This window comes from Drosophila montana, unplaced genomic scaffold (genome assembly GCF_035044405.1).
Source record: "Drosophila montana isolate Dmon_TW-CO22-7 unplaced genomic scaffold, ASM3504440v1 contig_3325_1, whole genome shotgun sequence".
Classification (NCBI taxonomy): domain Eukaryota; kingdom Metazoa; phylum Arthropoda; class Insecta; order Diptera; family Drosophilidae; genus Drosophila; species Drosophila montana.
The window spans coordinates 557236-582820 of record NW_026998209.1 but is presented as its reverse complement, the minus strand read 5'-3'; the positions used below and the strand labels follow the sequence as shown (position 1 = coordinate 582820).

Here is a 25585-nt window from a genome sequence, read left to right as displayed (position 1 = left end):
ATTTGACAGCGCTTGTTCCTAGCTCGAAGCTGTCATTATAATTCTCAATGTGTTATAGCTAATTATCAGCTATATTGATATGAAAACACTTTGAAGAATGCTGCACAGTTTGCAAATACTTGGAAATAGAAAAACAATACAAAGTCAAGTTCCTGACAGGTTGTAAAAGTGCAAAGCCCCCAGTTGCGGGCAATTACTGCCGCTGCTCCCGATTCAACATGGTTAAATAATCAGGTGCCATTGACAGGGCAGCTTCGAGTTAAGGCCAACCCATCACACCCATCTAACACCCCCTTGGACAATGTCAAAACAAAGACCCCGTAGCACAAATTGTAACCTTTGATGAAAGTTTTTCGTAACTTTGCAAGCGACGAGAACGAATCGAAACGAAACGAAATAAAAGGAAAGGAAAGGAACGAAACGGAACGGGCGAACGACTCGATTTTCATTATCAGAAAAGTTTGCCGATGCGGCAGCCATTTGCTGCGCCACGCTAATTAACAGACCCTGCCCAGCCTCGAAGGGGCTTGCTATAAATACACACATACACACAACACATACACACACACACACACATATATATATAAATATATACACAGCAGTTTTGGCAACAAAACTTTTGCCGCTGTTCGCGTTCCCTAATACGCATGCATACATAATTAGAGCTGAAATTGAAACGTACCGAAACCAAACTTGACATTATCTTTAGACCTTGTATATGATGTGCGTTGTAACGGCAAAGCTAACAACTGATACCCGTATCATCGGCAGAAATTAGAGCCGTCGAATGGGCCATTGCATTAATTAAAAAGTCTCTCATTGTGAGTGAAGAATATTCGGAAAACTGTTTTATGTTTCTTCTTTGGCTCAATTTCGTGTGAGTCTGTTATGTAAAGACTTTTCAAAAATGTGAGACTAAAATTTGAGATCTTCAATCGTTTTTCGACAAAAACGCTTAAAACCCTTTCTACTCACAGTTTGTGGCAATAAAATGGCAATTAAGAGTATTATTATTATTATTTATTACAAAAAAGTCTTCTTAGAATTCAAATGATGACACAATTCTGACGACCACACTATTTACCCCGAACAGGTGGAAACAGATCATAAGAGATGATGGATATTTCAAAATTCAACGCTTGGAGAGGAAACTAAGTGGAATTTAAAAAATTAATCTAAGCATTTAGTTGAACCATTTATAAGCTAAGCGCTTGCTTATTACAAAATTCGCAAAAAAAAACAAAAGTTTGTGGTTCTTTTTAAATGCTTTTATACAAATTCTTCCAAGCTAGGCGGGTCTTACTCATTATACTCGTACAGTGCATTAAATTTCGTTTCTTGAAAATCTTTTAATAGCTGACTGGTGGCTTTCACATGCATATCAATACACGCACACACATACACAGACACATACTCTCACACACACACGCATGCAGTCAGCAATCAGCAAAATGAGCTTCTAATAAACACACACGTGCGCACAACATTAATGTGTTGGGCCTAAAAATCATTGAAGCAAAAAGAAGCACTTTATGATTGCTCTCCCAAACCCATTCACGCCCACACACTCCAGCAAAATGTGTCTGTGTGTGGCAGCACTTTGTATCTGGCAATGCGTGTGTGTGTGTGTGTGTGTGTGAGTCGATGTGTGTGCCTGGATATTATTTTGCTATATAATTGCATTTCATGAATGGTAATGTGCCATGATGTGAAAGTACACCTCAAACAAATACTCACACACACACCTACACACACACACACCTTAAGAGCTACAAAATATGAACATGCTATGAGCAAGCAAATGCCACGCCCACCTCAACGCCTTTTGCCTTTAAAATCTATGCACAAAAGTCAAAATGTGCCTAATATACATAACATTCGCTTGTTGCTGCTGTTGTTGTTGTTGTTGTTGCTGCTGTTGTTGTTTTCAGCAGTAGTAATATACAATTAAAAATGCAGAGAGGCAAAACCTTTAAATTGAGTTGGTCAAAGGCCTTAGCCAACTAGCAGCAAACAGCCAGCAAATATGGTAAATAGCATTTGGCTTTTAAGTCTAGTCAAATACACTCGATGGACAGCCTCTGGACTTCATAGCTTGTAGAAATCAAGATGTGCACATGGCTGAAAATACGAGAGACACAAGAGTGCTCGAATAAAAAATATCCTGTACGCAGATAATTTAATTAAAAAGTTTGCTGTCATAATCTTCGAGATATGCTTAGAAAACGTTAGTTGTTCGATACTTATCGATTTTGGCAGAGTTAACAAGTTGTTGTAATATAGAGAAACTCGTTGTGAACGAAAAACAATTTTATAAATAAAATGCATTTGCGAATCTTCATTATATAGATTCATACATTTTACAGGGTAAAGCAAATAGACATAGTAAAAGGAAGATATTCATTTGTCGGAGAAATAAAAATTGTTAAGCCACACAGATTAATTCAGGCGAAAACACAAGTTGGTAGACGGATGTCGTGTAAATCATCGAAATGAGAGTTGAACTAGAAACGAGAAGGTTCTCATTTTCGCCACGCCAAAGATTTAATACCCTTGTAGACATTTGCTTTTGCAGATATGTAAAAGCATCTTGGCGAACAGAATATTTTGCCATTCAATAACCTACTCTTCAACTCTTTCTATGATAAATTGGTCCGATATTGATAAGATTTTTAAATATGAATATGAAAAGCATAGTTAAAGCTATATATGCCGAGCCTGGTCAAGAAATATTGATAAACAAAAGGTTTCCAGACAAGAAGCTACTTTTCGACCTATCGTTCCTATGGCAACTATATGATATAGTGGTCCGATCCGGCCATTTCCGACATACGTACTACTTGCAACAAAAAGACAAGCCTTTGCAAAGTGTTGAGTCGAAAGCTTTACAACTATGAGACTAGTTCGCATAGAAATAGACAGACGGATGGATGGACACGGCCAGATCAACTACGCTGTTGATGCTGATCTAGAATATATATACTCTATCGGATCGAAGATGTCTCCTTCTATGCATTACACAATTAATGACAAAATTATTATACCATCTACAAGGGTATACAAAGCCAGAACTAGGAAAAATCCTAATTCCATTAAGGGCTGCGAACGTATATAACTATTAACTAAGCATTTCAGTTTATGGCCGCAGGTGAAAAATGGGTGAAAACTGCACATCAACGGGATTTATTCGAATATATTAAGCACAACTACAGATATGGGAGCATATATGGGCAAATTGTTTTGTTGTAAATGCCTTTAAAATATATTATAAAATAAATAAATGCGTTTAAAGTCGTTTTAAATTCCACGCTGAAACGCTGTAATTAAATAATAACGAAAAACATCGACGTAAAATAACCTCAGACTAAAATAAAACTATTGCGCCCCCGGAGGGTAACCAGCTTAATTCAATGCTCATCAATGTTCATACATATGTCCGTTTGTCGGTTTGGCTGTCTGTTTGTCTGATTGTTTACGAGTTTTGTGTCGGTCACGTTAATTAATAGGCAACGCACTTTAATTGCAAGTTTAATTAGTTATTCATTGGATGATTTGAATTTCGCACTACGTGTTGCATGTGCAAAGCACATGTGCACATTCATAATTAACCAGCATTAAAGGAAATTTTAGAAATTGTTTGTTGTTTGCGTAACAAGAGTATTAAATTTGATGAATGCTCGCTCGCTCAATTTAAGAACTTCATTCGGCATCTATCATTTGGAAAGGCCTAATTAAACAGATACTGCTGCGACAGCTTGTAATTAGGCATCCGGTTCAAAAGCATCCAACGGCGACTTTGCCTTTCAATGTGAGTTCAGCTCAATTTTGTTGCCTATTCATAAATTATTCATGCACTGTTTGCTTGTTAATTTAAGACATTAAGGAGCAAATAGTTTGCAAAAGATTCAAATTGCTGAAAAAAAATATTTGAATAGATACAACAACACAAATTTGACAATTTTCATATTTTGAAAATTTGCCGGTTCTCATAAATATTATTATATTGTTATTATTACTTAATTGAACAGATATATCATTTTGACATGTCAATTAAAATTTTTTCAATAGCAAAAACGAATTGCATTTTCCGATTGTAATAATTAATTTTATTATTCTTAAGACTACTAAGCTTAAGTGATTCTCTTTCACAACAACTCCTAGCCTATAATCTCTTATCTCTTAACATTTTAAAAGCCTGCTGCAGATTAGAAAGCAATACAAAAACATTTCTGAACACCTCTGGAAACTACTCAACCCCAAACCATCTGCATCCAGCAAGCATTTAATAAGCTTATGAGTTTTACACATTGTGTAAAATGCGTTCATCACATAAATCTTTAAAAGCTAAATATTTAAGAAATGTTGAGCACAATACTTTTCAATTCATTTTCCCATTCTTTTATTAGCAGTGTTGAACATCAACAAAAAGCTACAACGAAATTGTTTTTATGTAGTGTTTAAAAACAAAGAAAAATTACTGAAAGGCAATTTTTAAATAATAACGAATTAGTTTCGTTTTGCAGTGTTGAAAAATAATGAAAAGCTATTTGAAACAAATACCACTTAGTTTTTTGTAGTGTTGAAAAAGAACGAAAAGCTGCTGTAAGGCAATTTTTAAATAATTAGGATCTAGATTTGTTGTGGTGCTGAAGAACAATGATAAGGCAATTTTGATATATTATGATCTAGTATTTTTGCAGTGTTGAAAAACAATGAAAAGATACTGAGAGATATTAGCTATTGAAATGTAATTTTGAAATAATTATGACCTAGTTGTCGAGCGAATGCATCATATGGGATTAAAAGCCGCACAATAAATGTACCGTGCACTGCTTTAATGATAATTTTTTATTCTTATCTTAAATCCCATGTGATGATGACTGCTTAGTTTCCCATTGCAAGTTCATAGAAAGGATGCGTTCTCCAACATTTCAAATAATTGGCATATTTAGTTCATGGGAATTTGCCGCAAACAGCTTATTGGGTATTTAGGTGGAACTGTACTTAAACATGATTGATTGAACAACAAGCTGTTAGTTGCAGGTGTTGGCCGTCCAGTGTTGGATAATCGCAAAATAAACATGTACGACAAATCAAGCAACGTCCTAGCCCAGAAATTTAAAATGAGCTCGAAGTGCGATTAGAACGCAAATAACATTCAATATGCAGCAAATTGCAGCAAAATTCAGGTCTTGGCAACTTAAGCCGAAAATAACAATTTTCGTAAATGGAAATTTGTTGAACGCTTGCTTGGATGTTGTTTGGTTGTTAGTTTTGGGTGTAGTTATTAAGAGGATTTGCACTTCGGCTCCAGTTGCTGGGCCTGCTGCTCCTTTACATGCTCTGCTCGTTGAATGATGTTTGAGCTTAGGGCGCACGTTACTTGGCCCCGTTCACATGGCAATAATAATAATTTTAATAATAATAATTGTAATAATAATATTATTCTTATTAGTGCTGTTGCTGTTGGTGATGATGTTGACCCTTTGGGCAGCTACAAATAATTGAACACAAATTAATGCCTGCAACATCTCGACTTGCCCCTAACCAACATCTCGCTCGCCCCTTTACACGCACTCGTGCGCACTCAGTTTCTGTTTCAAATCTGTGTGTTTTGTGGAGCTGTGAGCGCCTGCTGCTTTTGTTATTGAACATTGCTAATAAATACATAAATTAGCCACACACATAAGCACATGTGTGTGGAAATGGAAATGCATTACGCAGGAAACTATTGAAAATTGAATGCAAATATACTTATAAGCAACAGAGGTGAAAGCGTTGCTGCTGAAATCTATTGACTGCACAATACTCTGTTCGCAGTCTTAAAAATGGCTCAAAATCATTGGTTGCAGAAAAAAAGTTGGCCCAAATACTGTATTGTTTGTTATTAAATATCGTTAAAGCTAAACAAGTGCTTGTCTTTAACATACCTCGAAAGAGTATTGATTGGTCTCCTATTGAAATACGCTTTCAAATGCACAGTTACATCCTATTATGAGATGCATATTATACTTTCTCCCTGCTACATTTCACACATTTTTCAAACCTCTAACCACAAAAACCTCAAAATTGTAATCAAATATATGCGTGAAACAAGAGTAAACAGCAATACTGACAATAACAACAAATAAAGAAAAATAAATAAAATAAAATAAACAGATACAACAAAAATGTAGTGCATAGAAAATTTACGTACTGTTTATTGCTTTTCACTCGCCCACACAATTTAAATAAATATTTTCATTCGATTCCAATAGCCGAGCTCATTTTTTATGTGTGCCCCAAAATTGAAATTTTAAACAAACAAAAATAAGAAAAACAAACAAAAGATATCTGTAGACTGCCAGTGCCGAGATACACTATTCCTAACTAAAATCGGGCCACATTGACATACGTAAGAAGACAATATAGTTAAAATTAAAGTGCACTCTTATGAGAAAAATATCCCCAGGCAGAATGACACACTTTGCAGAAAACTGAAATAATCATTGAAAGGGTATTTAAAAACATACGAAATACCGGAAATTGTCTAGAAACACCAAAAATGGAAATTTACGCATATAAAATAAAACATAAAAATAAATTTGTGGCCATGCTTAAAATCATAAATAAATGCATAAAGCTGAAAATGCGTCAGGCTTTCAACATTGGCAACAACAACAATAACAACAGCAATAATAGCAACATGAAGAAGAAGCAGAAAGCAATAAAAACAAAACATTTTCCCTGCTAATTGACTAAAGTGCCATATTTCCGAATATTTGTGTATATGTAAAGGCTGTGTGCTTTTGCATGTGTGTGTGCTTGTGTGTATTTAGTGAATGAAAAATATCTCACTTGACCCATTTTAATGACAGTTGATGCAAAAGTCAACTATTAAATATGAAAACTGAAAATACTCTGCGCAATAAAACCGATGACATTGTGTATACGATTAGATATTTTACAGAACAGAAAAATTTGTTTACCAACGACAACGTTATTTAGGGGTAATTGTTATTAAAAACGTTGATTTTTTAGACAACACAAAGCAAAAGATATAATGGATGGAATGAGTGTGAAATAGCAAGTGGACTTGAAATAAACTAAAGCAAGGCTAAAAATATTACTATTAATAATAATAGTTATTATTATATAAATATATCTATTAATATAATCCTTATAAACGTCATTGTCATTGTCATAAATATATCTATTAATATAATCCTTATAAACGTCATTGTCATTGTCATAAATATATCTATTAATATAATCCTTATAAACGTCATTGTCATTGTCAAGGTCATTGTCATTGTCATTGTCATTGTCATTGTCATTGTTATTGTCATTGTTATTGTTATTGTCATTGTCATTGTCATTGTCATTGTCATTGTCATTGTCATTGTCATTGTCATTGTCATTGTCATTGTCATTGTCATTGTCATTGTCATTGTCATTGTCATTGTCATTGTCATTGTCATTGTCATTGTCATTGTCATTGTCATTGTCATTGTCATTGTCATTGTCATTGTCATTGTCATTGTCATTGTCATCGTCATTGTCATTGTCATTGTCATTGTCATTGTCATTGTCATTGTCATTGTCATTGTCATTGTCATTGTCATTGTCATTGTCATTGTCATTGTCATTGTCATTGTCATTGTCATTGTCATTGTCATTGTCATTGTCATTGTCATTGTCATTGTCATTGTCATTGTCATTGTCATTGTCATTGTCATTACATGTCATTGTCATTGTCATTGTCATTGTCATTGTCATTGTCATTGTCATTGTCATTGTCATTGTCATTGTCATTGTCATTGTCATTGTCATTGTCATTGTCATTGTCATGTCATGTCATCTCATGTCATTTCAGTGTCATTGTCATTGTCATATAAAAAAAGAAAAGTTTTAAAAATATAAAAGATCAAAGAAGTTAGCAAGAACAGGCAGAAGCTTCTGAAACGTACATAAAAATTATGGAAAGACAAGCGTAAGGAACATAAGTCTACATGGGTGAGGTAAGGTTGAGAGCCGGTAGCAGGTCCACTGAAGAGAGATAATTAGAACATCAGAAAAAACAGTGTGTTGAAAATAACTCCTCTGAACATTCAATAAAAAAATTGTATGGGTTTCCTTGTTTTTATAAAGTGGTTTCTTCAGTAAAACCTGATTGCCATAAACTAAACCTGCGATAACACCATATTTATGGATCGTGTGGCTGACACAGAGAAACAGCCTCATAAAATGTTGCAACATTTGTTGGATTTGAGCCCGAAGCGTATGTGTTGTGACATGAGACCCTAAAACAGTAGAATTGGTTGGTTAGAGAAGGAAGAGGGGTGGAGGGGGAGTCTGGATTGGATAGGCACGTCTGTCTCGTGTTTTGTGTCGGCCGCTGCATATGAATAATAGAAAACCGCATAAAAAATGCAACCGAAAAATTATGCAAATATGCAAATAAATATCTCTAAAACATTTGTTTCAATTTCTCCGGCCCTACCCCAGCAAAGCACAAGCCCACACGCACCGTGCCACAAACGGATGCGCCACCGGATGCTGTACAAACGATTGGCTGCGTGTGTGGTTATTCGACAAAGCGAATGCACAAAAGATTTTTGTGTGTGGCCCATAAATTTACAGCAACGTCATGAAATTTAGCAGCGAAAACCAACCCCCAAGCCTCCCTTCTGCGCACCACAGCCCCAACCACCTAGGGCGATTGTGATTTGCCCGAAAGGATTGTGCGATGAGCTGCATGTGTTATGCGGTTTAGTTGAAAGCATGTTGCAAAAATGTGTTGCATACTTTTGTGCATAGTCGTCGATTGGCATCATTAAGTCGTAAATGTGCGGCATCAGCGCAGGCGGCGTTAAAGCAAGAGCAGGACGAGGAGGAGGAGTCGGAGGCGTGGCATCGGCGGCTTGCCACATCATTTAATGCTCATTAAAATAAATGCGTCGCATATTCTTGCATTCCCAAAGCCTCCGCCCCCGCCCCGCCCACACAAACACACACAGCTCCTACTAGTATACTGCCCATCATCACCCCGCAACACAGCCACAGCTCTGTCTACAGAAACTCGCGTCACTTGACATTTTGCGGTGTTTTAATTTGGCGCACGTTCAAGTGCTTCAGAATTGCCAACGTCAACGTCAACGTCGACTGCGCAGCGCATACATCCAAATACTCTGTACTCAATATTGTGCCACATCAACTTGCGGGCTGCACAGGGGCTGTGGCGAGGGGGTAATGCTATAAATTGCGATTTCCGAAGTAAACCTCTTAAGAGATTACAAGAGATTTTCAGTTAAAGAAAACGATAATTGGCAAGTGTTGCGTATTTTTATACTTATATTTACATGTCTATATATATATATATATGTCTGTATGTATGCTGGCTCTACGAATAGCTGCAGGCATGTAAAGATCTATAAATAACAAGATAAAAAGTGGATTGAATAACCCTTCACACATGTATAAAATATGCCATGCTATTACTCTTTTATTTGGCCTCAATTTTCGACGGATAGTTCCAGCAACACACATGATATCGTACTTTTAAGTTAATATTTTGACAGCAAACCAAAAATATCCACAAAGCTACTTTATCGAACGATAATTAACGACTGAGACATTTTTTGGCATAAAAACAGACTTACACACATAGCTATATCAAGAATATATACGGTAAAACAAAAAGAAAACTTAACGAGTAAGAGGTTCTAGTCGGGACCTCCCGACTAGGGGATACCCTCGACCCTCTTCTTCCAACAGGCGATAGGTATAAAATGAAAGATACTTGATATATATGTATATACTATCTAGAAGCTATTTGTCAAGTTTGGTGACACTAGCTCATATTATTTACCGAGATTGCCCAAAAAACAGGATTTCGATATCGATTTTTCGCGATAACTTGGAAACGGGGCAAGTTATCGAATATCGGAAACAAACTCGATCTGCGCGGGGACTAGGAGGACCTACAGCTAAAAGTCTCTAGCAGTTATAGGTTCTGAGATCCTTGCGTTCATACATACGGACAGACGAAACCCCGCGCCGAACGATCTTTTCGAACCTTTGAGCTAACTTCTTCATATACGTACAACAAGAACAGAAAGACACATACACATGCACACTGACGAATAAAACATGGTGTGCAGGTTATGCTTTCCCTTAACCCCACACTATAAGAGATTTGATCTTTATTAAGTTCGGTGTTAATAGTTTGAAATTTTCAGGAAATAAATATTGCATGTATATATGTCTAGATAATAAAGCCCAATACTAAAACCAAACATAAAGTTTTGCACAATTTTGAGGAGAATGCTGTGAGATATCCAAAGAGTTCAATACTCAATACTATATCTATATTGTATACTCCACGAGAGACTCTAGCCCAGATATTGATATTGTTTTTTATCGATTCCATTAAAACAGTACCATTTGTTGATAGTTCGACCTTTGTTCATAGTTTCTAGTCTCCAGCTTGTATAGTCTCTAAGATCGACTCGGCTGTTGATGCTGAGCAAAAATATTTAAGCTTTAGCAGGTTGAAAGAGACTCCCTCAGTCAGTTATATAAATTTGCACAAGCCTATTATCCTCTTATTACCTATTTTCAATGGGTTCAGGCTGTAAAAATACATTCTCGATCAGTAGCAAAAGCCAAATAATCCCTCATGTTAAAGCGATCGTCACTAAACTTTCATCTAAAAATTTTTTCAAGATATATGCCAGGCATTGAGAAGTTCTGAACTAATCATGGGACTATTTTATAGCTTAATAAGCAGAATCGTTCGAAAAATGAGTTGTTTGTATCGCAACCTTTTTGATTTACTATCTTCACTTTTCTGCTAGCATACGTATCTGAAGAACCACATAAAATCTGGCCGCTATATGATACAAGGCTCCTATAGTAAAAAATTCTATTGTAAAAGCTTGCGTAAAAAGTCAATTATGAGCCACATGTCAACAAGGGTATTTGATGTTCGGCATGCGGAAAAAACAAGTTTTCTTGTTTGTTAAAATCCGATGGAAATGCGCTGCATTTCAGGCTAGTTTGAATTCAAAAAAAAAAAAAAAAAAAAGAATAGGCAACTATAGCTCAGACAAGCACAGAGCTAAGAATATCGGATTACGTATATGATACAACCGAGCTATATGCTTTATATATAGTGTACATATTTACCTGTCGTCCGACTGAATTATTTGGATGGCCACCAAAATTGATGCAGTCTCTCGTGAGGCATGTGCCGTTGAATGGTCGTCTGAAGCTGTTGATAAGTCGCAACCGCATTCAATCAACTTGCTGCCAGCTGCTGACTGCTTCTGCATTCGGAACATTCATTTATGTCAATGCCACAAAGCACACTTGTATGCAGGCATGTGTGTGTGTGTGTGTCTGTGTGTGTGTGAGCTAACATATTCGTACTGCATTGACAGTGGCAAGAAAATTGAGTTTACGACTTGGCGCGCCTCTGCGACTGTCAGTCATAACTTGGCCAGGATACATTAGCGAGATAGGCGCCCGGGCTTTTGCTTTATTCATTTGAATGCCATCGACATGGACAGGGAAGGCGGATTGTATTTAGGGGGCGGGCGGTTCGCGCGAGCCGGGCATTAGGCGGCATCTTTTATCGCCTTTTCATCGAGGTTATCCTGCATATTGCATGAGCTGCTGCCATATGGAAATTTATGTGTGTATGGGCGACACACATACGTGCACATATGCAAGTATATGTATATATCTGTATATATATTCATATAAAGACATCGTTTAAATTTGAACGTGTGTCTCAGCACTCGAGCGAAGCAGCGGCAGCCACAAACATATCCTTATCGATGCTGCTGCTGTCGCTGGCAATTTCGGGCAGCAGCAGCAAATGTTGCAATGTTGTGTGTGTGTGTGTGTGTGTGCGTGTGTGTGTGTCGATGTGGCCGCACTCAGTTATAGATTTCTTAGGGGACTCTGTTTATTATCCTTTTTTATATCCTTTCGCCTGGGTTTTTTATTTATTGATGTTGTACATTTGAGTTAAGGGCAAACGGCGTCGTCGCATTCGTTTCCCATAACCGATGCCGTTTTTCTTTGCATCCTCTTCCTCCGCCGCCACGTCGGCACGCCTCCTCGCCTCCCTCTCTGCACACACAGAGACATGACCATCCATAACTAGGACACGTGGCATGGACCACAGCTACAGTTTCAACTTCAGTGCGGGCTTTTGGGGCTCTAGCGGCCCATACGAAACAGTAATACAAATGTTGCGCATACGCCACGTTCGCCCCAGCGACAACAAAGTAGCCCTCACCATATTGTATGTGTGTTTGTGTCTGTGTGTGTGTGTGTGTGTGTGTGCGTGTATGTCTGTGTGTGTGCGTGCTGGAAAGCGATCAAAAGTCAACGGCAACTGCCATATATATTGAACTTGCCGAGCAATAGCAGCAACCGTAACGGTTCCGGTTACGGTTACAGTTACGGCAACAGTAAAGTTGTTTGCTTTAAAACTTGTTTGCTAGCACCTCTCGTCCCCCTGCCGGCCTACCACCGACACAATTCCATTTACCCCTAACTCCAGCTTAGTGTCTCATACTAAACTGCTCGCTCCATCGACTGAATGCAATTTCAAATGGGATTGGACACAAATTGTGCCACTCAGTATCTTGTTTCCTGGAAAATGCCAGGTCTATGAACGCCATAAACAGGCTTGGACCCGAGGTCATCAGTCGATCTCGCATTTGAACTTATCGGCTGCTATTAAAAGTGCATCGTTTAATCTTAAAAGCAAAGGGAAACGATTCTTAAAGCTAAGTTATTTTAGACACATTTTCTATGCAAACTCATATCTTAGGTATCTATTTGGTATGTGTTAAGCTTTTGACAAATATTTTTCAATTTCAAAAAGTTTTATACACATTACAAAGAGATTACCTAGAGAAGAGTTCGCATAGAAACAGACAGACGGTCATGGTTATATCAACTCGGCTGTTGATGGTGATCTAAAATATATGTATATACTTTATGGAGTCAGAGAATGTCTTCTTCTATGCGCAACATATTTCCTGGCAAGATTATAATGCGAATCATAATCATCTATCTTTACAAAGCCATGTCTGTGGATATTTTAAACTGAGTCATGCCTCACTTGGTATATAATCTCTACTTCAAGTCCCGCTCAAATCAGACCGATTATAGTTCATATTGAGAAAAATACATATAGTACACATTCAGGGGAATTTCTTTTTTCCATTTTTCTTTTGCTCTCAGCTACTTTTCATTTCAATGAATTGTTCAATGACAATCGTTTATTTCTGCCAATCATTCAGCATTTGTTGTTTTGCTTGGATGCATTTGGATATTGATATTGTTGCTATTGTGAATGGAAAACTGTATGGCTGCAGGCGCTCATCGTTGCCATTTGTGATCCACTTGACATGCACTCTAAATGGCGGCAAAGTCAAATTCATAATTGATTCAATTTTAATTGCCAGTATTGGCACAAAACTGCAACTGAAGCTGAACACTGAACACTGAAAATGAAACTGAAACGGAAATGGCAAGCAAACCAAACATGACAGTCCCGTTGCCCGGAGGCGGCGATCGATTTCATGGCAAGCCATCAATAGCATACACACTCGAGTTCATTTGAATAGGTATTGTTTGCGTTAGCTCCATTCAGCGCTCAGATTTATGTGACGCACACGCAATGTGCTTTAATTTCAAGTTTTGCCGAAAAATCAAAGCTGTTGGCAATTAAAGTTTTGATGGGAAAATCTTAGAAATTCTTATGATTATTTTTATAAATATTTGTTTTTTGTAGCAACCTAATTTTTGAAATGCGTCACTTCCGAGATCTGGGGGAGCGAGTTTTTATAAATGTGATAAAGATTTGCGTTTGATTTTTGAAAACTTCGTGTAGCTGTCTCTGAGTGCAGTTTAGTTGCAAATGCTTCAATTATTCTCACTTGACTTTGACTCAAAAGTATGTACTGAGACGTGGCTTTGGAAGATTCGAACCCTGGAAGAATGCTTAACTCAAGGTTTGTATAAAAAATATGAATGTTGCCAACTTGATATCATGAGCCTGCTGGGATTAGTTGTCTGAGCGTCGGGCGGGCAATAGGGAAGTCACCGGTTCAAATGCGCAGGAAACCTTTGCGTTTTCCTTGTTATTATTAAGAAATCAAGCAAAATTTATAAATGTATAAAAGCAAAGCCAGCAGATCAATGCCTTTTTTTGTTTTCACTTTTCTTTGAGTCTTTCTAATGGTTTGGGTTTCGAGCTCATAATAATATTCAACAACTTCATAATATTATCCAACAAGTATGTTAGTAAGCAACTTATAAACAAATTCTAGATATGGTTATAAAGATTATTATTAGCGCTTTCCCAATAACTTTGTTGAATTACAAGTGCGATAAATTTTTGCTGAACTAAGTTCTGGCAAAATACTTTTTATACGTTTAGTTTGCTTAGATCTGACAGCTGCCCTTTAATTAACATTGAGTTGTCATTTACCAGAATAAGGATGGTTTATCGACGTGTGTTCGATAATTTACAGTGAAAACTCTCCTAAAGGACACTCCTATCAGGTGGACACTACATTAGAGCAGACATTTTCTTTCAAACCATTATGAATCAGGCCTCCTCTAGAGCGGACATAACTGAACCGACAGTCGCTGTCCGTCTAAGAGAGTTTTCACTGTATATATATCTTATAAAGATCGCAAGCTGTACCTTTGCGTTAGCTGTCTGTCGCCGGAATTTCCATCTCATGCCAGTTCGCTTTTAGTGCGAACATTTGCCGACTTTTCCTGACGTTCTCCAACCAGTTTTTCTAGCTTTTCCATTCTGTTGTCTTGCTTTTTTAGCTCAACCGACATAAATGTGTGTTAAATAAATGCTAAACCCAAACAGTTGAGCGGCATAGTATGTGCAGTTTCTCTATCTAGTCGTCTACCGCTGTCTCCTTCTAATTCTCCCACTTCTTTCTCTGTCTCTCATTCGCATTCTCTCTCCCTCTCTCTCTCTCGCTGGCTGTCTCTGTTTGCATTTGTGCTGCAACAGAATCACATTTAATATTGGCTTGTCACGTGAATTTAACTGTGCCACGGCTGGGCGACGACGACTGAGTTTTCATTTCGTTTTGGAAAATGCGAAAACGAAAAGCCAGCAGGAAAAAATAAAAAACAACAAACGACGGTTTTGCTCGAGTTGCCGAAGTCTGAATACCCTTCCAGACATACACCATATGTGCCGTAGATTTCAGCACCTTATTCACAGTAATACTCAGGTCTATTCGCAGTCGATTGTTCCTATGATAAAGTAGACAGAGCTTGAACAAATTTGATGCAGAATGTTGTGGGAGAAGTGTGAAGTTTATAATTGCTAAGTTTGGTTGAGATATCTTGAGGAGCTTATAGAATATCCCAATTGTGATGGATGGTTTACATCTTTCCATTGCTTTCTCAATGAGCCAGTGATCCGTTGTTGGCAAGATTCCATGATTCCGTTGTTTCCTTTATGAGGCAGAGATCCGTTGTTGACAAGATAAACAGCATGAAAAGCTCGTGATTGCCAGCCATAAATTCCTATTGCAACCATATAACAAGTTCGACCGATCCAGTCTATTTCCACACATGGAAGAATCTAGACAAATTTGCGCACAAGCCGACGTCTCTATATACTCTATATATCTTTATGTTCTCTTTGGCAACAGAGCTGTCTCCTTCAATGCGTTACACATTTTGTGACAAATTTATAATACCCTTGAAAAGGATATTCAAAAAAAAAAAAAGCTTGCAATTTAAGTTTGAAACATTGAACATTGAATAAATTCGTCGAAAATGTCAGCGCCATTAAGTTAGTTTTATTTTTTCGTAGGTTTGATGAAGGGAGTTTGCAATGCAAAGCAATTCATGAAAATAATTTTTCATTTGTCACCTTTTCGCTGCCAGCGATTGCAACATTTTACTTTTCGTGCTGCGCATTTGGGCCACAATAAGCCAGGCCCAAGAGTCGGCCGCATTAAAGCCAAAATGCGATATGCTAAATGCATTAAATTACATGGCCGAATTGCACTGGCAAAAGGAATATTCGATTTTCCGGAATGGCCGGATGGGTAAATATCTGGTTAACGGCAAAGGTATGCGTTTGTAGCAGTTGCCGCATTTGATGCCACATCTCGAGATATGCTACAAGCCGGAATGAAATTTGAAATTCACAATTCAATTTAAGTTCATTCCAAGCATACGCAGCTTTTTACAGCTTCACAGCTTCACAGCTTTAACTGAATTAAACACAGCTCGGCGAAAGCAAGGGAGTTGGCAGAAAGTAAACTCAAGCGTTCTGAAACCGACAAATAGTCTGCAAATTAAATGTACAAAGTGCCCACGGAGGACTAGTCCATGATAGGCGTTGTTGAAAGGACTATTCAGAAGTGTCAAGAACAAGAGCATTTCAGATATAAATGCACAATGGCTAATGCTCACATAATAAATGTATCAGAAAATACTAAAATATAAACAAATAGGGAATAAATAAAATGTGGAAATTTGCCAATATTATAAAGATCAATTATGTGAGCATGGAGGACAAGTGTATGCAAAATATAACTATGAAAAGTAAGAGGGTCTAGTCGGGAGTGCCCGACTAGGGGATACCTTGAACCCTCTTCTACCAAAACTGAATACAACAGGCGGAAGGGGGGGTGGCTTTTAAAATGAAAGATACTCTGTATATCTGTATACATTATTTAAGAAGCTACTTCTCAAGTTTGTTGACCTTTTTGCTTAAAATTCAAGACTTCGATATCTATATTCATCGACTACTTGAAAACGCGGCAAGTTATCGATTATCGGAAACTAAATCGTACTTCGAGGGCACTAGAAGGACCTACGTTCAAGTCTCTCTTCTTTAGCTCTTATAGGTTCTGAGATCCTTGAGTTCATACATAAAGACAGTCGGATGGACGGACAAACAGACGGACAGAACAACTCGATTATTATGAAGTCGGAGATGCTTTCTTCTGCCTGTTACATACATTTGCACAAAAACCCAATATACCCAATATATAAAAGAAAAAGTGACCATGCAAAACGCCTTAATGTAAAATTGTAAAAATTCGACATTTTTCAAAAGACGTGATCATGGCCAGCCAAGCATAATTATGACCTGCATGGTTTGATGTGAAAAGTAATTATTGAGCAGTAAATAATATAGGCATGGAGGTCCAAATGACTGAGCAACAATTGGCAAAGGCAAACACGGCAGTGAATATGAAAACGGAATAAAAAGGCAATAAAATATATGGACAGAAGGCAAAAAATAAACAAAATGGTGTGACACTATTCGATATAAATATAAACAAGTAAGAAGTTCAAGTCGGGAGCTCCCGACTAGGGGATACCCTGAACCCTCTTCTTCCGATAGTCGATAGGTATAAAATGAAAAATACTATATATATATATACTATTCTAGAAATGTAGTTTCGTCAAGTTTGGTAACTCTAGCTCATATTATTTGCCGAAATTGCTCAAAAAACAGTATTTCGATATCGATTTTTATCGATTACTGGGAAACCGGGCAAGTAATCGAATATCGGAAACAAACTCGACCAACAGCTAAAATTTCAAGTCTCTAGCTCATTCTGACTGTATAGGTTCTGAGATCCTTGCGCTCATACATACGGACGGACGGACGGACAGACAGACGGACATGGCTAGATCGACTCGGCTATTGATGCTGATCAAGAATATATATACTTTATGGGTCGGAGATACTTCCTTCTGCCTGGTACATACATTTGCACAAATACAATATGCCCTGTGTACCCATTTTTAATGGGTTCAGGGTATAAAAACAAAGGTAAAAGAGATATTAAAGTAAACGTTAGAGTATATCCTTGTAAGCGTTTGCCTGACGGTTTTGCAGAAATGTGAGAATAGTGAAACAAAAACTAATTTTCGACGGATTCTTCCTAAAGAGCTATTATTATTATTGTCATTAATATAATTGTCATTATTATTATTGTCATTAGTATTATTATTATTATAAATATTATTATTCTAAATATTATTATTATGATTGGTATCATTATTATCATTATTATTATTTAAATTTAATTGGAATTTCGCAAGAATTAGCTAATTATGTACAGCATTATATTCGGAGTTAAAGTGGAGTCACTTTTCAATAAATTGCCAAGTCCATCAAATCTTAAACAACTTTAAAGAGTTAACTCACAGTTGGCTAACAAAACAAAGTAAGCGGTAAAACGTAAACAGGGAGAAGTAAAAAAGCAAAAATGTTATTTGAGTGTTTTTAATGTGGGTGCACACGGGTGTCCAGATTAGTGGGCGATATCGAGACAAAGTAGCCCAAAGCGCAGCCAAACAGCAAAGTTCGTTTGAGTGACAGAGGCTATCAGTGCGTTTCGATCACAGTCAGAATGGCGATGAGAATGTGAACGTGAATGTGGACATGGATGTGGATGATGATGAGGAACAACCCATGTCACGACAGCTGACTGCCATTGCGACAAGCAAGAGTAACAAAAATAACAAAAGTGCCAAAATAAATAAATTAAATTGTTGAAAAATGTAGCAAGTTTTTATACTCTGTACACATTGCAAATGTGTGAGAGAGGGTATAATGCTTTTTTGGAAATGTATAAAAAGGGAAACATTTCTGAACTCGTACAGAAAATACATATATTTAAAATCAGCTGGATCTAGCCATGTCCTTTTCCATTTCCTTTTATATCTACTCACATATTACATTAAATTAATAAAAGTGGATTATGAGAATACTTTTTTAAACACACCTCGAGAATAAAAGAAGCTAGTTACATAAAGCTTGGTATGTCGATTCTCGTATAGCGTATAGGGCTAAAAATAATTATATAATAGTTTTTGGAAACCTCCCCCTAAGATGAGAATAAAGTATCTTTTTATAGGTAGAGCCTTGCGGTTTAGTTTACACATATTTGAGCGTTGAAATTTTCATAAAGATCGGACCATAAAAACCGAAAATAAACAACAATGAATATCCCATAATCTGAGGCGAAGGGAAGAAGAAGCACAACTACTGGGTAAAGAGTGAATTTATGTTAAGAGAAAAGCTAGAATATTTATAACGACATCTCGGCACGGGATTCAGGGTATCTCAAAGCGTGCACCTTTGAGTCGAGCACTCTTGTTTCTTTTTTCCCCCCGCTTAAACCTCGCATGTTGCATACGAAATCGAAATCGAAACGAAAATGAAAACGAAACTTGCCAAAGTTGATTTGCTGCACGTGTGAGTCGTCATTGGCAGAAAGGACGTGGAAAAGGAACTCGCTCACGCGTGGACTCATTAGGTATATGGATTCAATTATCGTATATCGCACCACAGCCGAAGAGCACGTCTATCGAGCACAAACAATCTCCTACTCTGTTTAGCTAACATCGAACATACTTAGTAAATTTGATTAGTTGATTAAGTGCACGTAAATAAATTAAACTTTATGTGAGTGTTATGTAATTCGAGTCGGAATAAATAAATTAATTATTATATAATAAGAGAATTATAGATAATTTATTAGATTTCTGAAAATAATCATTATATAGAAAGCGTTCTTATTTTCGAGAGGCCACTGTATGTTGTGCGTTCGGTCTGCTGTTGGCAAAAAAATGTTATTAACATAACATGCTGTTCGTAACATGCTGGTCATAACATGCTGTAAACAGCTGTTAACTTAAGGTGTACATAACAAGCAATATGACAACAAAATTCTTTAGCTGTAAACACAAAATGTGGCTTTTGGCGTTCATTGTTCATTGTGCTGTTATAATGTATAAATGAAAACATAACGTGCTGTTAATCAATCGTGCTTTCGTAATGTTCCATCATATATTTATCCTCTATTAAATTCAACATAACATTGAGCGTACACTATGGTAAACGCATAGTGGTAAACTGTAAACAAAAATGCAGTTCTGCAAATAACATTTCATTACTCAGCAATGGCAATCTTTTCAATTTTTCAACCTTTCGTTTAGCCGCACTTTACAAAATCTAGACTAAAATCTGCGAATTTAGTCAGTAAATGTCAAAAATTGGCAACAACTCAATATATATAACATAAATTTTAAGCTGCACTTAAAATGTAACTCGATTTTCAACTGTAGATGAATTGTGAGCGAAATTGTTTTTCGGAAACACAAGCGCTCAACAATTCATAATAATTGTGTTTTGCTGCTTGCCACGTCAACTAATTAAGTCAATTAATCATTAGCCTGCACAAATTTCTATGCAGCTACCCATCTGCTATTACCATTACCCTCACCATTGACATCTTGGCCTCGCCGTTGTCGTTGTTGGCGTCGTCGTCATCTCTAATGGTAGCTCGTTAAATTTATTGCGCATACGCCCCCGTGTACCTGGAAGCGTTGGCGGCGATTTGTGTGGAACTTCACGAGCTGCTTTAAATGTTAAATGCGAAAATTACGGCGCACGTGCCGCAGCCATTGACTGCGAGTGCGACTGCGACTTTGACTCCGACTGCGCCTGACAGCCGCCCACACACAAACTCATACACACACACACACGCACCACGCACACACACACTTATACGGGGCGTGTCATGGTAGAAGCATTGCAACCTGGCAGCCTCTTGCTTTTGACGGCAAACAAATGCTTTGATATTTATTGCCAGCCAGTCAGTTAGCCCGTCAGTCAACCCGCCTGGCACACTGCGTCATCCTGCGGCGCCCCAAAGACAAAGCTAGCGACAGAGTCGAAAAAGGAGACGAAATCATAGTCAAAGTTGCAGTTGAAGCCAAAGTCAGAGCCAGGATTTGGCATTGCCTATTGTCTGTTATTTATGTGGGCGCAGTGGGTGTGGCAGATTTAAGTGTGGCCAGTTCGACCTAAAATAGAATGCGAGAATGAAAATACACACACACACACACACAAGCACATATTATTGGGCGTTAATCCATAAGTTCCAGTTATATTTTTCTCTTAAATTGAGAGTTGGAATCATAATAAACTAAGTAGAGAGAGACAGAGAGAGGGGAATTTTTAATTTTTTAACTCCTTTAAAGGAATATTTGCAAAAAGCTTTTTGTAATCAAAGATAAAATAGGCGCAATATTTCATATTTTGGAACAATTTTTGTTTTGGCAACAAAAGCAAAAATATTTTTGAAAATTCTTACTGAATCACAATCATTTATGTTACGAATTAAAGTATAATGGAGCTCACAGTTGGAGAGTTTACTCAAAATAACTTGAGAGAAAAAATGTATTTGTGAACTTAATATTCAAGCAACAACTTCTGTGATAGCTATATGTTATAGTAGTTCGATCTAGCCGACTTTGACATTTATATTAACTGGCAGTCATAAGAAGATGAACCTAAGCATATTTTCATCAGGCTAGCTGCAAAAAAAGGAACAGTTGTTTGGATAGAAAAGAAAACATGTCCACATTAACTAGACTAGATCAAGAACATGCTAGTGAGCTAAAAAAAAAAAATTAAAACAAACTCTGATATGACGTTTTGGCCGGACTAATTGGCCGACTGACTGGCTATTTGGCATAGACCAAGCCGCTAGGAGGGGATCGGCTGGAAGATAAACCGACAAGTGTTAAAAGTTCGTGGAAAACGATTATATGGAACTTTTTCCTTTTGGAATCCGATAAGGTTTAAACTGTGTTTCAAAGATCTATACCAATCCGAGATACGATGCCCCTTTACCAACCGGTTCCATAAAAATTAAAACAAGCACGAACGCTTTGGTTGGGTGTGTTCGACTACAAAATCTCCTATACTCCTCGATCAATATAATATTTTGGTTATAGGACCACAATCTGAACTCTTCATATCAGAAAACACAGCCGAATATGAACTCAAATATGCTTATGCAGGCACTAATAGATGTATTTGTGTATAAAACACAATGGGGAGAGGTATCCAAGAAGTGAAATATTCCTAATCTGCGCACTTAACGCGAGCCTACATACCAAATTTGGTAATTTTTATCTAGCTCTTATAGTTCTTGAGTTATACTCAAAAATCCGAATCTCAGAATCGATTTTTATCGATATGTGATTAACTCGTTCTGCGTAGGGTATAGGAGAATATAAATTCACTCGGCAAGTCGTCCTGCTCAGGAGTATACAAGCTTTATCGGATCGGAAATGCCATCTTCTGTCTGTTGCATACATTGTCACACAATCAATATACTCGATTATCAATGGGTGGAGGGTATTTGCAGACTTTTGGATGCCATATTTATGCATAGAAAATTTCATTAGGATTGGAAAATAAATACTGAAGTTATTTCGGGCGCATTTTCTATATGTTTGGCTTGAGCGAAGAAGAAGCACAGTAAATTATCGCTAAGTAAACTGCGCAGCAAGCGGTTCTTTATAATATAATCAATTGGGATAAATCTCATTATGAATTGTTATTTGAAACATGATTCGTGCTGCTAAACAATTTACAAATAAAAATGTATTTACATATTTGCTGTACTTTTAGCTGCCTTTTCAAGTGCACAAAGTCAGCGCAGCACAATTATCATTTAATGATGAACTTTGAGACAGAGGAACTCTTATACCGACTGCGCAATACTCTGTTTCCATAGAAATAACAGCTCAAATACTTGAAAATTGTTAGCTCTGAAAATCTCACCCTAAGTCAAGCTTTAGCTAAAAATTGTTTGGGGAATATGTGGAAAAACTCGGTACCTCATCTGACTTGGTTCTACACTATATAGTCGTGTCAAGCTCCAGCCGGTCATGGTGCCTGCACAAAACCAATATACCCATTCTCAACTGTTTGGGAGCAGAGTATAAACAGATTTTATACTACACAGTTGAATATAGCTCGCACTTATAAAGCGAGAGTATTTAAAACGAGCAGATGGAAAACGATGATTGCTCGCTTGTCAGCTCCAATTCATATTAATATATCAGAAGAAATTATCCGGCATCGCCCGAGCCGAATGTGCTGAAAATGGAAATTTAAAATTGTTTAAACATTTAAACGGTTTTATGTTTGCGTTTCTTCGATGCACAAAAGAACGAATAACATAATAAGAAATAAACAAATAAAAGTTGCTGGCGGATTTGAACCGGCGACCACCCGCTTGCTAGCCCGACGCTCAGACGCTTAAGCCTCGTCGCACGTTTCCAAATGAAATGTTTTTCATACCAAGTTGGGTCTAAAGCAGGTCCAAAAGTAGAACCAATGATCCAATGTATCAATGTGCATTGATCACGAATCGGTCAGTTTCTCTTTTATATATAGATATATATTTATATAGCATTTAGTGGCTGTTAGTGAGCTCTTAACAGTGCTTAGGCACTAATTAGATCATTCAACATTTTCGTGCATTTTTGAATCGTCCAGCCAAGGGGGTGCTACAGGAGAGGGGACTGCTGCCTGTCGACAGACCTTTTAACCCTTATCATATAAATCGCCAGAGCTGACTGGTATGATGGGTGGGTGTAGGGGTTAAGGGAGTTGGTAGGTAGGTGGGTAGGTGGGTGGGGTGGGGGTTAACAGCGGACTAACGGGTCACGCTCGAATTGCCCTTGGCAAGCATTTTTGGTATTTTGGTAATTTGGTGTTTTTGGCTTTGGCTCTCGCTTTGCTTCGCTGGGGTTTGGTTTCGTTTGGTTTGGTTTGGTTTGGTTGGGTTTGGTTGGGTTTGTTTTGGATTGTTGCTCTCGGCCAGCAACGGAGTGGCGGCGCTTGGCCCGTTAGCCGTGTTATTATGTGCATCCTGTGCGTTTGGGCCCTGTAATTTATTTATGGCCACATAATAAATCTGTGCATAAGACATTGCCAGTCCAGCGGTCAGAGAAGCAAAGGGAACGACTCTCGACTCTGCTCGGTGGCGGGCCGTACGTTTTTGTCCGGTTTTCCTTGCGTTTTCTGCTGGTTGCGCTGTATCTTTTAATGTTTTCCTTTCTCTTTATGCTTTATTGCAGTGTCATTTGCGCAAACTGTTGTTAATAGCCATGCGGTGACACTGGAAACCTCTCGCCCGGTCACCGAACTCCCTCCCTGCTATCGCCGCAGCAGCAGCTGATCAACTGCTGAGCTTTATGCAGTTAAAGAGGGTATACACAATTTCACATGATATATGCAACATTTTTGAAAAAAGTCATCAATGCAAGCTTTAATAGTGGAAAATTATAATAAAATTATATATCCATATGAGAAACTCAGTTATTGTTTTTTAAATGAAGAGCATCAGATCCGGCGGCTTGGCTTTCAAGTGAACTGACAGGCCTGTTTGACTCTGTGACTGCCTTAATGGCAGCGCTTCATTAGAGCCCCACCAAAATCAATAAGGAGCCTAGCTTCAGTTTTGCTTAGTCAGCTGTTGAGTGCCAACAAAGTGTTGGCTGTTCTGGGGCACGCGGACGGGCTACTCAGACTGATAATGACAAGTACTGTGGATTCAACAAGCGTAACTCATGCGGTCGCCTGCGAATGCCTTTGAGCAGTGTCATTCGGTTTCTAATCATCATTTCAACCATAATCATTATCAGTAAAATATACGTTGTTTGAACTAGGGCACGCTTCGCTGGCCATTGGAATACAATATGCCCCAATCTGTTTAACACTGGGCGCTTGCTTTAGCTCTACTTAGCCTCAAATGGCAGCACCCATAATTTATGGCCATTTGCCACGCCCATGCGCAGACATTATCAGTGTGTTTTGTAAATAGTTAATGCATAGTTTTGCTTCACATGGATTAGTCGAAATTTGTAGGAGAAATAGTAGCTAAAACTGACACCAGATACAGACAATGGAGTATATATATGTATATATATATATATGCAATATAGTTGTCCGATATTGATCAAAAGCTCCCTATCTGTTTAAAATTGTCGCTGTTTCGGCTCGAGACAATGGCTTGTCTTAGGGTTCGTTTTGTGAATGTAAAATTTCTGCAAGGAACCAGACTTTGGTTTGTCACAGTCTTAACCATTTTATATAAAACAGACTAGTTTGGAAATCGTCACAAAATAGCTCGTTTAGATTTCGATTTTTTCGTTTAGATTTCCCTTATTAAATTGGCAGAGAAACAAGACGATTTCACCTTAGCTCGTCTACCTGATCAGAAATACATATATATGTATATATATATATATATATATATATATATATATATATATTCACGGGGTCAGAGATGTCTTCCTTAATGCAATGCTTATATGTGACAACATTGTAACAATATCTTTTATTTCAATATAGGCGGTAGTTCCCCTTTCTCCAGCTTTCAGTACGCTCGCGAATGTTCGGTTGATAACAATTTACAACTATTTATAACTACACTATGCAACAGAATTCACTATTTTGATAGTGATATAAATTAAATCAATATTAAAAGATGTATAATAATGTAGATAACAAACTATATAGTTAAATATATTTAGAAGGTAAGGCTTTCTTGAAAAGTATATTCAATATTTTTTAAAAGTCTAGAACAATTCATTGATTTTAATCTATCAAAAAGTATCGCTTACTGTAAAATGCACAATGCTGTTAAACAGTGTTTTGTTTATTACACAAATACGCAGTTGATCGCCTAATCAAATA

The 25585-nt window shown here is 37.4% G+C and overlaps 1 protein-coding gene across 1 annotated transcript in view; it reads right to left on the bottom strand.

Moving 5' to 3' along the window:
- Nucleotides 1-25585, bottom strand: part of Ten-a (tenascin accessory) — a 301282-nt gene that overhangs the window by 258420 nt on the left and 17277 nt on the right. The gene's annotated exons all lie outside the window — the stretch shown is intronic.